Source organism: Ctenopharyngodon idella, chromosome 14 (genome assembly GCF_019924925.1).
Source record: "Ctenopharyngodon idella isolate HZGC_01 chromosome 14, HZGC01, whole genome shotgun sequence".
Lineage (NCBI taxonomy): Eukaryota > Metazoa > Chordata > Actinopteri > Cypriniformes > Xenocyprididae > Ctenopharyngodon > Ctenopharyngodon idella.
Window position 1 is genome coordinate 27286022 of NC_067233.1, and position 17049 is coordinate 27303070.

The window sequence follows — 17049 nt, forward strand, 5'->3', positions numbered from 1 at the left end:
CACCAAGCAGGTGAAAGTCTTAGAGCTGAAGGTGGGGAGATTATAAAAAAAAAAAAATGTATTCCATTGCGAGCAAACGCATAGCTTCTCGGGGGAAAGCAATATTTTTGCGAGAGATCACAAATGTTTTGCAAACTAACGTTTCTTGGAGGAACACTTTTTTTTTTTTTTTTTTTTCCCACCATGTCCCTTTAGGGGTTTTGTAGAATTCTTATTTAATTGATTGATTTGAGAAGAAAAAAATAATGTTCTCAAAAGCTGCACTTTAAAAAAACGAGGAGAAAGGATACAAGATATTTTATAAGTAATTTCAAATATATGTAACGTATAATATATAAATTTTGATAATGCATTGCACTGCCCTCAACTCAAACATCACAAATACAGCTCTTATGGGTACTTGTGAAGGCATGTCTCAACAGGTAAAAGTAGCCTACTTTAAATAAAATGTCCAAAATATTAGGAATATTTAAGATGTGTTGCTATGTGTCATAAGTAAGAGATTAAGTAGGCTAACGCTTTTTTACATGATGAGCCACAACTGTTTGAGGCTGTCTACACTGCACATCAAAGTAAACACTAAAAACTGGTACATTATCTTTCTGAACGGGTGCATGTTGATGCTGTATAGTACTGAAGCATCCATTGTAGCGTTGTATCGAAATAGGCAAATATTTTCTAGCATGTTTTATGTTTGGCAACGGTTTTTAGCTTTTAGCCCTAATTGATGGAGTGCGTAGCTTTTCATTTTTTAAACAACCATGTCGGACCATGTGTATCATGGTTATATTCCAGGATGACAATGCCAATATTCATCAGGGTTAAAATTGTGAAAGAATGGTTCAGAGAGCACGAAGAATCATTTTCACACATGAATTGGCACCTCTGAATCCTGACCTTAGCCTCAATGTAAGTCAGATGTGCTGGAGGAGACTTTACAGAGTGCTCACCTCTTGCATTGTCAATACAAGATCTTGACAAAAAAAATGATGCAACTGATGGAAAAACATCACAAAATTTATTTCCATCAAGAGGTGCAATTTTTGGTCAAGACCTTGTATTGACAATGCAAGAGGTGAGCACTCTATAAAGTCTCATCCAGCACATCCCAAAGACTTTCAATAAAAATTAAGGTCAGGACTCAGAGATTCCAATTCATGTGAAAATGATTCTTCGTGTGAGCCTTCATTCATCAGGCTCAAATTGTGAAAGAATGGTTGGGATCCCTTGACATTGTCATCCTGGAATATGGCCATGATGTGTCTTCCTACATGGTTGTTTAAGAATTGAAAAGTTACACACTCCATATTTTAGAGTTAAAAGAGTCATTGGCAAACATATAACATGCTACAAACATAATAATCTGATCCATCCAAAGACTCTTAAAGAATTAGTTCACTTTAAAATGAAAATTACTCCATGATTTACTCACCCTCAAGCCATCCTAGGTGTATACGACTTTCTTCATTCAGACGAAAACAATCTGAGTTATATTAATAATCACCCTGATGATCCTGAGCTTTATAATGGCAGTGAACGGAAACCACCTGTTTGAAACTCAAAAAAGTGTATCCATCCATCATAAACGTACTCCACACGGTTCCGGGGGGTTAATAAAGGCCTTCCGAAGCGAAGTGATTCATTTGTGTAAGAAAAATATCCACATATAACACGTTATAAAGTAAAATAACTAGCTTCCGCCAGACTGCCTTCCGTATTCAACTTACGGAAAAAGTTTTTGTAAGTTTGTAAGTTGAATACAGAAGGCGTAGGACGTAGCATATTGAACTATGAGAGACGGTGCACTTTCTTTGTGAATTGAATATGGAAGGCGGTCTGGCGGAAGCTAGTTATTTAACTTTATAATGTGTTAAATATGGATATTATTCTTAGACAAAAGCATTGTGTCGCTTCAGAAGGGCTTTATTAACCCCCCGGAGCCGTGTGGAGCATGTTTATGATAGATGGAAGCATAGATTTGAGTTTCAAACAGGTGGTTTCCATGCACTGCCATTATAAAGCTTAGGAGCATCAGGGTGATTATTAATAACTTCATTAAGTCCGGTTGTATTCGCCTGAAAGAAGAAAGTCATATACACCTAGGATGGCTTGAGGGTGAGTAAATCATGGAGTAATTTTCATTTTAAAGTGAACTACTCCTTTAAGTTTTTGCCTATTAAAATCTAAACAGCGACTTTTTTTTTTTTAGTTCCTTAGAAACTTTACAAAGGACTTCCCTTGTAGAGTTAGCTGTTCTTGCTGTCATGTCATCTCTTCAGAGGAAAATGCCATTAAACGACTGTTAAAGAATGCCTGCAGAAGTGCTTGGTCAGTACTTGGTCAGTATCTCAGCAATAATCCTTTTTCTTTTACATTAGTAGACTGAAAGTGATATCAGTGCATTTCTAAAATGTTTAAAAGCAGCTTCACAGTAATAAACTCAAGTCAGTTCAGTGTTGATTTAGTTCAGTGTAATAACTGTGTTCATCAAGTTCATCAATTATGAAATGAGCTCAAATCAGTAATAAGCAGCTCTGCAGAAGACAATAGTGTCATTATTCAGCTCAAGTCAAATCTGTGATTACAAGCCAAACATTCAAACTCAAAATTCACTTAGCTTTCCGCTCGGCCGCTTCATGAAGTGGGTGGTTTGTTACCTTGTCTAAATGCTGCATGCATTAGTCTTGCCTGCACCAGTGCAGAAAGCGCAAGGTGACTGTGGCTGTCTCCAAGCCTCACCCTCCACTGCCCGCAATACATCAGCAGATGCTTGCAGCAGCCCTGCCTAAAAGACAGCTGGGGATGCTGGGGCCCAGAGACCCCCGCCCTGACCCTGCTGCCTGCTGCCCTATGATAGATGATGATGTCCAAATATTCGAACCGCCGCAGAGGCGACAGATAACACCTCCACTGGGTGTGGGGGAGCTTATCGAGCAGAGGCGGCAAATCCCATCAGCTGTAGAAAGGCGTATTTAAATTGCTTGGCTGGGTCGCGTCGATATTGAATTGCAGCCGGCTAAAAGTGTGAGGTTTTAATGTAATCACAAGAAGCGGCGAAAATGCCAGGGGAACATTTATTCGCAGGTGCCTCTTGAGTTATTGACAGAGAGTTGAGCTGGGGAAAATTACAGGGTAAATGTCTTATTTCAGAGGAAAAATCAAATACGAAGATATGCTATATGCTATATTATCTTTCTTTGCTGAATAACCTCTGCTCTCAAAAGAGCTGATCTTTTCTGACCACAGTAAGTTCTTTAAGCTGAGGAGAGTATGATTTGTTAGAAGATTGCGGCAAACTTGCTTCTGAAAGTTTGCCCATCTTTCCCAGGTTGTGTTTGAACTGGGTAATGACATTTCTTGGTTCAAAAGAATGCATTGATGACTTGAAAGGAAATTTAACGGAGGCCACCGCCAGGCCACAGGGTACAGGTTATGAATCTGTGACGCTGCTTTAAAACTTTAAATCTTCATGGATATTAGATCAAATGTGCACTGTGGTTATCAGCCCAAAATCCTTTGAAATGTGCGTGTCTCATGTCAGTAAAAGGGCAGTGGTTTGTCTTTTCCTTTTTTTTACTGTAGTGGTGATTCGTTCAAGGGTGGCATGTAAGGCATGATTTGATTTAATAGTTGTTTTTAGACCTGTTTTTTTTTTTTTTTTTTTTTTTCATGTTTTTGAAAGAAGTCTTTTACGCTCATTTATTTGATAAAGTAGAGTAAAAACAGTAATATTGTAAAAATATTATTACAAATGAAAATAGTTGTTTTCTATTTGAATATATTTTAAAATATAATTTATTCCTGTAATCAAAGCTGAATTTTCAGCATCATTACTCCAGTTTTCAGTGTCACAGTTATAAAGTCAGAATTGCGTGATATAAAGTCAGAATTGCATTATATAAAATCAGAATTGCATGACATGAACTTGCAATTGCATCTTATAAAGTCAGAATTTTGAGATATAAACTTGCAATTCGGAGAAATGTATTCCCTCACAATTGGACATTATAACATGCAATTGCGCAAGTTTATATCTCACAATTCTGACTTTATATCACGCAATTCTGACTTTATAACTCACAATTCTGAATTTATAACTCGTAATTTTAATAGGAAAATACTTAAGAATCTATGAATGGATCATTATTAATTAAGTGTATAACATCAGTTCTGGCAGACACGTCAGTCAAGCTCGCGTCAGCTGACATTCAGCTGATCCATACCATCCAATAGGAATACATTTCAGATTAGACCGCGTCTTTCAAATACACCTTCCAGCATTCAGATGCTGCTTGATCGCCGCGCTGCACTCGCTATACCTGCCTCCATCCCCTGCTCCTCCAATATATGACTGCACCCGTGGCTCAGTACCGCACCTCTACTCATGTAATCCAGGTATTATTATTGTTGTTATTAATTCCTCACGTCTGTTTATTTCTCTTTCAGGTGATGTTCACATGTATTTTTCTTTGAGAAGTATCTGTTCTATTACTTGGCTAAACTGTTCTGGTTATGGGGGAAATGTATCGCTGCGGTCCCTGCTCTGTCCAGGCATGGCTGCTTGAATGAGCGGGGAGTTTTGCCCAGAACAGTTGCATACCGCCAACCTTAAATTGCTATCACTATTGCATATTACTATCGTTGTTTTATTGCTAGCATTCTTTGTTATCATTAATAACCTTTGACGATAGTGGTCTGACAGAACAGCGATTATTATGTTTCTAGCATGTTTTATGTTCGGCAATGTTTCTTTTAACCCTAACAGCTTTTCATTTCTTAAACAACCATGTCGGAAGATGTATCAGTGCCATATTCCAGAATGCCAATGCCAATGAAGAATCATTTTCACACATGAATTGGCACCTCTGATTCCTGACCTTAGCCTCAATGTAAGTCTTTGGGATGTGCTGGAAGAGACATTACAGAGTGCTCACCTCTTGCATTGTTAATGCAAGATCTTGACCAAAAATTGATGCACCTCTTGATGGAAATAAATGCTGTGATGGTATTTCCATCAAGAGGCAAGAGGTGAGCACTGTATAAAGTCTCCTCCAGCACATCCTGTGTGAAGATGATTCTTCATGCTCCCTCCCAAACAACACCCAAACAAACTCGCAATTCTGACTTTATATCATGCGATTCTGACCTTACTACGCAATTTTGACTTAACTCACAATTGACCCTTCGCCAGGAGTTTGACTGACAGGCGATCTAACCAATCATAACGCCGAATCTGCCATTTTGTCTGACAAAGCAGGGGACTTAACAGATTAACGTAGGTGGACTTGAACTTGAAAAATGGTGTGTGCTGATGTGTTTCCACGATTGAAACAACATTCCTTATGATGTTCATTCATGTTTATTTAATGCTATAAATGAACTAGTAGGAAGAGATGATTGGTTCTGACTTTATATTATGTAATTCTGACTTTATATCTCGTAATTCTGACTCTATAACTCGTAATTCTGACTTTATATCACACAGTTCTGACTTTATAACGCAATTTTGACTTAACTCACAATTGTGTCTTTATATAATGCAATTCCGACTTTATAACCCGTAATTGTGAGTTTACATCTCGCAATTCTGAGAAAAAAAAGTAAGAATTGTGAGATAAAAAGTCGCAATTACCTTTTTTATTTTTTATTTCATGGCGGAAACAAGCTTCCATACTTAAGTGTCACTTTAGATGTGTCACAATTTAATGCATCCTTGATGAATAGTATTAATTTATATAACAATTACTGACTCCAAACATATTTCACAATAGTGTATATTATCGACATATGAATACTCAATGTAATCACCAAAGAAATATGCAGCAATTATAAAACATTATTTATATACCAAATAAAGCCCATACCACATTAAAACTTACACTGATATATAATGTTAAAGAATAAATGAAGGATTTTGTACCAGTGACAGCATCACTGAGGCAGTGACGGTTGCTAGGATGCAGCTTAGTTGATTGTCATGGAAATGACACAAATGTCAAATTTGATGCAGGATTGATGCAGAAAAATTCCACATTTTCAGTAGAATTTAGTTCCCAGAAAATGGTGGAATTAAAGTGGCAACCAGCTGCTCATTGTTTCAAAGCTGTCTTTGACTCAGTCACCATTCACTCATATAATGATAGTAAATGGTGACTGAGGCTGTCTTTCCACTTAACATCTGCTTTTGTGTTCTACAGGTACAACATGAAGGTGAGAATGAGAATACAGACCAGACTTTTTTTTCTTTTTTCAATCAATGACTTTTTATCTTTTGCTTTAGTGCTAATTGAATGTAATGGATGTGTAAAAATGATGTTCCTAGCATTGTCTATCAGAGAGAGAGGCTCAAAAAGAGATGGAGAGTGGGTGAATCTGAATGGCTTCAACCAACCAAGCCACTACGGGCCACTTCCTCTTTCATTCCATGTCCAAACCAAAAGCCAACAAGAACAGAGGGCCGCAAAGTGCTTTGATGAATAAATGCTTTTTCATCCGTGACATTGGCAGCACTGAGGGTTATGTAGGACACTATTTGACTTAAAGGCCATTCTAATTATCACTGAAATGTCTCAGAAAAGCCAAGCCATTCACGGCTTTGAACAACTGCACACGAAAATCAGCATTTGATGTTTCTGTTAAATGTAACATGAAACAATACTGCAATAAAACATAAGTAATTAATGGTTCAATTTAATTTTTTATGGAAAAGCACCACATTATAATATTGTAATGTGACATATTACACATCAACTGTTTATCCCCTCAACAGTGTGCGTGTAATGAAAAACAAGACTCGTGAAGCACATATATGAGCTCTTGAACTGAGTAAATACACTGCTGCTCTAAGGCAACACCTAAACTCTGTTATTTTGCTTGCTACAACTAGATACCCTTGAAGCATTCAGATTTATCTTTGTTTACCAGCTGTATTTTGAAGTTTTTAAAACATAAATCCTGGGATAAGCTTGAAGAAACCCTCATCACACATGATTAGCATGACACACATTCTCAAGACTTTCATGGACAAGTATGGAGAAGAGATTTCAATTATAGTCAGTCAGTAAATAACATAAATAGAAAAGTATAGAACATTGCTTATTTAAAAAAGTAACTCAGATGTTATGGTTATTAATTTAGCCACGTATCAAGTAACACATAACAAGTATCACCAACCCTGATGATAAATGTATTGCAGTTCAAAGATTTTGGGGTCAGTAAGTTTTTTTTATTTGTTTGTTTTTTTTGTTTTTTTATGGAATTAATATTTTTATTCAGCAAAGACGCATTAAATGGATCAAAAGTAACTGTAAAGACCTTTACATTGATACAAAAAATCTATTTCAAATAAATGCTGTTCTTTTGAATTGCCCATTAATCAAAGAATCCTGAGAGAGAGATAGATTATATATATATATATATATATATATATATATATATTTATTTATTTATTTATTTAGCAATGTTGAATGCATCTTAATATAAAATATTAAGATGCATTCAACATTGCTAAAAAAAAATCAGCTTTGCATCACAGGAACTTATATTTTAAAATATATTCAAATAGAAAACAGTTATTTTAAATTGTATTAAAATTTCACAATAATATTATTTGTATTTGCACAAGAGACTTTCAAAAACAATAAATAAATAACCCCAAAAACTTTTGAAAGGTAGTGTATGTAGCAATTTAGCTATGCAGTATACAGTAATACTGAATCAATTATTTAAAATTTATACATAAATGAACATAGAAATGTTGTGTTTGTCTTGTTATACATTGTATTTTAGCAATCAACAAACATGTGCTTTCAATAGAACCTGCCTGATCAGTGAAAAATAGGATTAGCAAATAGCATTTTTGATTGATTGATTGATTGATTGATTGATTGAGAAGTGTGAGTATTGCTTGTCTGCACTGCTAGAGTGCTAATGTGATCTGAGAGGATGCCAGAGCATTGTTTTGTTGTTGGTAAGGTGTTCGGATAGGTAGTTGGTTGTTAGGGCGTATTTGGGGTGTTTAGGCATTACTTAATGGCCCAAGTAAAAAAAAAAAAAAAAAAAAAAATGCCCTAAGTATGAGTAATAGTAATAATCATAGTGCTGGGTTACGCTCACCAACACTTTGGGAACATGTCTAAATCATAAATAACCAAGGCATCACAGCATGTTTAGTTTTTGAAGACTGTAACCCAGGCAACAATCATCTGTTCAAATGTTCAAAGAGAGTGGGCAGTTATTTCAGAAAGAGCTAAAAGTGAAAGGGAGGCACAAAAGAAAGTTTCTCCAAGCTTATTTACAATTCATAGCAATATGGCCAATTTATTTCACTCTGTCTTTGACAGCTCGTTTTAAATTCCCAATAATAAAAGATAAAACATGACTTTGTGACAAGGTGCAGACGGCGGTGTGTATTTATCAACAGTTTGATCAGAAAGTTGTTTAATTCTGATGTGAAAGTAGTATATGTTCTAGACATTTCACATCAAGCATGTTTTATTAATCCAATCATGCTAAAGTAAACCAGCTCAGATTTTTAATCTCCCATAGTTAGTTTCTTTTAAAGAGAGAGAGAAAAAAAAAAAAAAGATACTTGAATAGTCAGCTTGTCTATGCGACAAGAAAATCACATCATTCTGTCGCTTTTATTCAGTCAAGTGGCAGTTATGAGTGTGATTCATCCAGGGAGTTGGTGTCTTCCTCCAGTTTTGATCACTCCTCATAATTCTACTCAGTGTTCAGCAGTTTTGTTTGACAGCAAGCTGTGCTAAATGAAAGAAAGCAGCAGCTCGAAGGCAGTGTGGGATGAGCTTAGTTGTGGGGTCAGTCGGGAGTTCATCCAACAGTCCTGTATGGGTCAAAAGTGGCATCTCTGTGCTCATCAGATCATCTATTTCAACGCTTGTAAATGTCTTTCTAAGTTTAATTAGGCCAGAGAGTCAGTGAGTTGCAGAAACTATAGACAGCAGACTGGAATAATTATTATGGGCAAACCTTCAAAGTTGCAGAGTCTTATTCCAAACTCGTGTGCCCACTGACAGAAAAGCGGTTCGTTTTCATGGGAGTCCTCATTAGCATCATGTTCACATCATTTCTCCTCAAGCTCAGTTTAAAGGATAGGTTCCCAGAATTAGGCTTATTTTTTATTTTTTAATTGGCCAACAGACTAGAAACCTTGGAAAGCTGGGAGAAAAAAAAAAAAAAAAAAAAAAACATAAACGGCAATAATGATGTTAATGGCTTGAGGCTTTGAAAATGCAGTGTTATCCTGATTTGTTTCTTCCATCATGGCAGCTTGTCATGGTTAGACAGTGGCAGATCGATGTTGTCAGTCTCATTTGATAACAGACATGATTCTAATTGGAACAGTCAAGCTCTCCATGTCCAAAATAACATCAATCATTTTAATTCTGAATTAAATCAAGCCAGTCAAAATGACTCTGTAATTGTAATTGTAGCTTGTTTCCGCCACAGAATAATAAAAAAAAAATAATGACGATAATAATTGCGACATTTTATCTCACAATTCTTGTCAAATTGTCAAAATTGTGATTATATATATATATATATATATATATATATATATATATATATATAAAGTCAGAATTGTGGGATATAAACTTGCAATTCAGATTTTTTTTTTCTCTCTCTCACAATTGTAACTTCATTTTTGGCAATTGTGACTATATAACGCGCAATTGCGAGTTTTGTTTTATAGCCACTTGGAAGCTTGTTTTCACCACTGAATAAAAAATAAAAGAAGGTAATTGTGACTTTTTAATCTCAATTCTGACTTTCCTCAAAATTGCGTGAAATAAACTCGCAATTGTGTGTTATAAAGTCAGAATTACTCGATATATACTTGCAATTCTGAGAAATAATGTCAGAACTGTGAGATATAAACTTGCAATTGCAAGAAAAGTCAGAATTGCAAGATATAAACTCACAAGTGTGCGAAAAAAAAGTCAGAGTTCTGAGATAAGAAGTTGCAATTATCTTTTATTTTTTATTTTATTTTTTCCCCCCATGGCAGAAACAAGCTTCCATAATATGTAAAAATAAATAAATAAATAAATACATTTAAAAAATAAATAAAATAAACAAAACAAAACAAAATAAAACAAAATAAAATAAAATAAAATAAAATAAAATAAAATAAAAAATAAAATAAAATAAAAAATAAAATAAAATAAAATAAAATAAAATAAAATAAAATAAAATAAAATAAAATAAAATGTGTACTAGGTAGAAATTATATACTTAAAGTTCATGGACATTTAGAATGTTATGATGTGTTCAATAGATAATGACAATGACATATTGTTTTTTATTGTTTTTAAACTGCAAGATAATTACTTTGTGGTCTCTCATTGGAAATACTACTGGACATGAATGTATACTATAAATCAGGCCATAAGTACAAGCACTATGCCTGTACTCTTGCTTTGGTGTTTCCATCCCATTGTCACACCATAAATAATGAGACACTGTGTATACACATAGCCTCAAATTTCATATTGAGAGGTATTTGTAGCAAAATGCCATAATTATAAAATCAATGGGGTGCCGCAAGTCCGCTAATCAGCCACCCAAGATTTTGCCATAAGCTAATTCACACTCGCTCTGAATTTGGACCGGCATGTAAACCACCAACAGGCTGCTATAATAACCTGTGCCTCAAAACATAAATGAGAAAAGCCATTTAAAACTTTCAGAAGTTAATTTATCTGTTCAGACAACAAAAAGTTGATTACTGGTGTCTGAAAAGACAATAATTGCATTCAAACATTTTTTACCTGGTATACCATAATTTCAAATGAAGAACTGTTTGTATATTCGACGCAGACTTGAGAATAAAGTGTAATGGATTCATTCAGACTGAAAACATTATTTATAGAGAGATAAGTGGCGTAATGTTTAGGTGTTGTGACTTTTAAAGTACTTAAGTCCATCTTAAAGTTATTAAAAAATTCTTTCAACTGACAGAATGCAATCTTTTATGTGTAAATTGTAGTCATCTGAAACAACTAAGAGCTATTATTCACTGTGGTATAGCAGAGACCACATTAGCCCATAAAGGTCTCGTCCTGTGCAGCTTAACCCATTCATTTCACCCATAGCTTCTCGCTTGTTTATGATTAATGTTATAATAATAAAAAGACAAAAAAAAGTGTGGGTTTAATGGCACATCTAATTAATGAAGATAGAAGAAGACATTTACCCATTTGCATTTAATCACACAAGACCTGACACCTTCAAATGCTGATGAATGTAATGGGGATCCTCTTTTTGCACTGCATTTTCCAGGAACTAATTGAAGGAAGTTTGAGCCGCATTCAGGCCCTGTGAGAATAGCACAAACATCCGCTGGCTGAAGACACTAATGGGACAGTTCTAACTACCGGGTCAGAAGGTTCAAATTTTGTTTCTTCTAATTTTGAGAGATGCTAAATTTACTTGCAGTGCATAGAAAAATCTATAATCTGCAAAAGGCCACATTAAAATGGAGCAGTGTTTTCCTTCCATATGCCTGTCTAATTAATGTATTCTTTTGTGTTGCTTAAAAAAAAAAAATCTTTGTAGCGAATTATTATGGTGCACACATCAGATTTGTGCTTTTAGTTGAAAGCATAAAATAAACAATTAGGCTGTTTAAAAAAAGACTTGACATAATACACATGTACTTCTAGGAATGTAACTGAATTAAAGATGAAACAATAAGTCTAATTCACTAATAACTTTGTAAACTATTCGTATTTATACGCATGTTTGAACTTCTCAAGAAGTGCGTGCCCGAGGTAAGTAATTTACATAAACACACCCAAACCATGTCCATATAGGGGCATTCCGCACACCTTTTGTCACTCTCAGCAAGCAGAGACGCAGTCTCGCCTGACAGCACGCACAGCTAGATCCTCAAGCAATGCTAAGAGTACCATCCTCAAAAACAAGTTCAAACAATAAACACCTTTTATACAGACATTACAGACCCCTGATTAGATTACATATGCAAATCTGGGTCTTTATGCAGAGCTAACTCGCACCATTTCTTACTCTTTTACGGCATTATATTATATATATATATATATATATATATATGAAATATATATGAAATGTTTTCCTCAAAAACCTTAATTTCTTTTCAACAGAAGAAAGACATAAACGTCTTAGATGAGATGGGATGAGTAAATTATCAGGAAATTTTAATTATGAAGTAAACTAATCCTTTAACGGTCCTCCTGGAAACAAAGCCTTCATGACGCCAAAGCCCCTCATGGAAGAAGAAAGCCGTCATGTTTACAACTGTGACAACGAGCACTTATCAGGATCAACTGAACTGGATTTTCAAAAGTTCACGACATAGACATTGGTACATTTTTGTAGGGAGATCGACTTTACATTTTCTCGCCCCTAAACATGATGCTGAACTAAGCAAACTATGATTGGTTTCTTTACACATAAGTCAGATGGCCTCTGGGTGATTCTTGGCCAATGAAAGCTGCTATGGATTCTAGACCTTCTGTCGTCATTCTGATGCCTTGTCCCAAATGAAACCCTAAGTCCTCAAAATATTCCACAGAGTGCACACTTTCATGATGTAATGCTGCTTTGACTTTTGGGTAGAAGTCTGCTGCAGAGTCTGCTGCAGAAGTATGCACTGCTGAGAGCGCATATTGGCTGCAAAGGGGGGCACTCACGAGCACCCTTCTGTTAAAATTACAAATGGGACACCCTACGGTGTTGTGGACATGCACACGCGGCAGCCATTGTAAGACCAAAAGACCACAAATGCATATAAAGTCTGCCATTTGGGACAGGGCGTGAAGATCTGGCTACGAAAGACTAATATGGAGCAAGAAATGCATAGGGAGGGACTTTATTGCATCAAATTGGTTTTGTTTTGGTTTGTAATCTCTTATCCACAATGAAACCTGCTCCGGAGAAGGTTAGACTTGTTGCATAAGTTACAATGGTGTTGAACACCGCTATAAACCAATCCATATCACTGAACTTAAAAAACAAAAAAAAACAGAGTTTGCTTAAACTGAACTCAATATACCTGGTTAGCCACGGAAACTGCCATTGTGAAACAGGCCAGAGGGCAATGTTTTGATTGTGCCAGTTTGCATATTAAGCATGTATTTTAACTTCAAAAATTTAAGCACTTAAAAAAAAAAAATAATAATAAATAAATAAATATAAATGATGGATGCTAATGTCTGCCATGCGCAGAGTGCTTAGACTCTCAGCACAACTGAAATTAATTGTTCAAGTTTGTAAACAAGCATGGGGTCAAACTCAGATATCAGTGCCCACTTTTTTGATGGACAGGCTTAGAGTTCCATCAGTGTCAGCTCATCTATCAGCATTAACATGCAGCCAGACCATTCAAGGGCGCAAATACCCACAATGCATCCCTCAACTACATTCGGGGGCTTTCAACAGTTATACAAAGGCCACACTGCAGCAGAGTGCATCCATCAACTGGACATCACAATGATGTCCATCTTCGTTCTGAAGGCACGTTCTGCAAGTAAGTTGCCATTGCTGGAGGGGAAGAGACAGCAGTCATTGACTAAATGGATGGTCCTCAGAGAATGGTAATGTGACCTTTGAAACACTAAACATGTCATGTGAAGGCTGCACCTTCTATGAGACTACATCTGCGTGATTCTTCTGAGTTTCAAATCCTAGTGAGCTAGACTTGATAATATTTTACAATAATTGTATTTACATTACATATTTAGACATTCCGGGTTGCCAGTTGGTGGAAAATGCAGTGTATTACAGCCATAATTACTGTACTAGATTTTGAGACACAGCAATGCTACATTCACGTGCGATTGGGGCCCAAACCAAATTTGTTTTGGAGTCAGCTTTTGGTTGTAGTTGTTGTTTGTTTTGAATGGCAGCGTGAACACCAAAAGTGTTTGATAGTTTCAGTTCAGATTTGGTCTACTTTCTAATGTAAATAAATTGGATAAGCTGATTTTCTGACTGCCTCTTCAAACTTCAGTTCATGCAAATTTATTTATATTCAGACAGGACAGTGAAGAGTGTGGACAGGAAGTGAAGTAGGAGAAAGAGGGTGGATGGAATTGGAAAGGACCATAAGCTGAGATTCAAACTCGGTCACCCGCAGCTCAACCGTGCTGCGTGTCAAAGCACTGCATACTGTACAGCATGACGCTATAGACTCTGACAATTCATAAAATTTTTACATCAATCTAGCTTGACATTTGTCATAATTACATGCTTCATTGAACTTGACATGAAGAACATGACAGATAACTAAAACGACTAGTGCCACACTCATTAAAATAGGGAGCGACACCACTATTTTGGTGCAAATTAAAGGGTGTCAACCACAACAGTCAACTATAGATTTTTTGAAAGAATCAATTTCCAGAGACATCGTCAAGTTTAGCCACACACAGTGAATGTAGAGTCTATGGGCCCTATCATACGCCTAGCGCAATGTGGTGCCAGGCGCGATGGAAGTGTTTTTTGCTTTCCCAACGCAGTTATCAATATCACGTCCTGCGCCACGTTGTTTAAATAGCAAATGCATTTGCGTCCATTTGTTCGCCCATGGGCGTGCTGGTCTGAAAACGAGTTGTGTTCAGGCGCATTGTTGGCGTGTTGCTATTTTGAGGCAACTGAAATAGACTGTGCCATTGACCAACTGAAACCTGGTCTAAAGTCAATGGCCCAATATTTGTTTTGTTATTTAAAGAGCGCGTTAGTAATATGCGCCTATATGTGCAACGCGCGTACACTCTGCTTATTACAAACACAGGGACACGCAGCAGCACACAAACATGTCAAATATTAAAAATAAAATGATTACAAATGTAAAAGATTATTGTTTGTGCATGAGCAGATCCGTTTCCTCACCAGAGAAGCGTTCAGTTTTTCCGCTTGCAAATTCCGCCATGTAAATAGCGAATCCGCCATAGTGTGAGCGCAACTGGCTTTTAAAGGGAATGGGAGAAGAGACTCTGATTGGTTTATTGCACGTTACGCCCAAAACACACCCATTACTCATTAAGAGAATAGGGACAACCCTTTTAGACCACGCGCCAGTCGCGCCGACCATTTTTCCCGTCCTTAAACTAGCAAAAGTGAATTCGGACATGCCCTAAATGCACTTGCGGTGTGTGCTTTAGACCATGCCCTTAGATCGTTAAAATAGGGCCCTATAACTGAATTAGTCTATTAGTGGATGAGTGAAAATGTGTAGGAAGGTTTATGAAAGTGAGATGGTTTACTGGTTGTTAAGGTTAGTCAGCGCCACACACAGCCCATCATAAACCCTTCTGACTCTCATCGATTGATTAACCAGCTCTTACAGCATTTATATGTGAAACCCGAGCTGTGGAAGGTCTTTATCCTTTAAGGGTGTATCCTTCATAATTGCTGCGCTGTGCATCTGCTGCCCATCTCTCTCAGTGACCTCTAAATATTGCAAACATACCACTGAGGCGAACCAGAAATTGCACACAGAGATTAACAACAGCCAACAGGTGCTGGACAAATCGAATGCCAGGTCAAACCATTAGAAAAGACACCTTGGGCATTCTTCCGACAAATGTCCACCCACTGGATTGGACTTGTGGACAATGAAACAGCTTAAGCAGACAACAGCAATGCCTTTCGTTAGGTTACATCAGCTTACCGTGTCTCTGTTTCAGGCCTCTTGTGATGGGCCTGGGGCAGAACATGGTGGATGTTTCGGACCCCTGCTATCTATGGATTCCTTCTGACTTTTATATTTTCTAATCTTACTGCCTGTATGTCTTCCTAATTAACCATCCAGCAGTTTAGAGCATGCTTATCTGGGCTCTTGGATGCATTTGCAGGACTACTTGACTCTGGTTCATTTCTCGAGGGGGAAGAGATGATTGGATAAGATAAGGAAGAGGTGGAAAGGGTAGCAGAATGCCCAAGTTTGTATAAGAAATGTTTTCTGTGAATGTCTACACATGACACCGTCTTACATTGTAAAGGCATGGTTAAACAGAAATAAAAGACCAATCACAACCCAATATGCAAATAAATGCATGAAAGAAGATCAATTCAGTATGGAAATACTACTATACAATGATGATTTTGTTGTTGGTTTAATTTGGAATGGCAAAGATTCTAACAGTGCATGTAAATAGAAGATTTACAAACATTATACTTAAAAATATAAGGTTTTAAAAAGCATACAGCACACCTAAGGCTGAATATACCTACAAAAGATAGCTCGAATGAAGTTGGTACCTTAGGTTGTACAAAAATTGAATATAGTGCTCCCTGCAAGCATTATAATGGGCAGCAGAGGTTATATGATGTCTAGTCGAGCAGTTTGTGTGTATTGAAGTACCTCTGTTAAGTGAACAAACTATGCTGTAACGAGACCTTCAATCTAAACATATATATGAACATGAATATAAAGTAAAAAAAAAAAAAAATACCAGTATGTGATAATGTTGGTTTCAAAAACAAGCTCCTTTTAAACATGTTTAATGAACATATCAAGAGTAAGATTATGTCTCTAATACATGTTTATAATAAAACCTTTAAGCACTCATTAAATTGAAACATGGCTAAGAGCACAGTATGACTTTTTTTTTTTTTTTTTTTTTTCACCAAGTTGTATTTACTGATGGGATTTTGTTCATCTGGTGTAAGACAACTAATTAAATTCCTCAAATGAACAGGAGAGCATTTAAATTAGATTTTTGTCATTATTTAAAGGGAAATCCTCTGGAGTTTATGAAGTACCCTGAGATTCAAAGTTTATTAAAACATCTAATCTGACAAAATGATTAGTGGAAGCTTTATCATCTTTTAATTAGAGTTCCAGCCAACAGCTACACAGCTTTTCAGGGACAAATAAAGACCCTGATCACTTATAGTGATGGCTTCACCCATCTAAAATTAAATTAATACCCTCTAATGGAAATCATGTGAGATTACAAAATAAAATTAACTTAATTTTAACAGTGTTCCCTTTAACAATGCACAGCTAAGGGATAGTTCACCCAAAAATGAAAATTATCC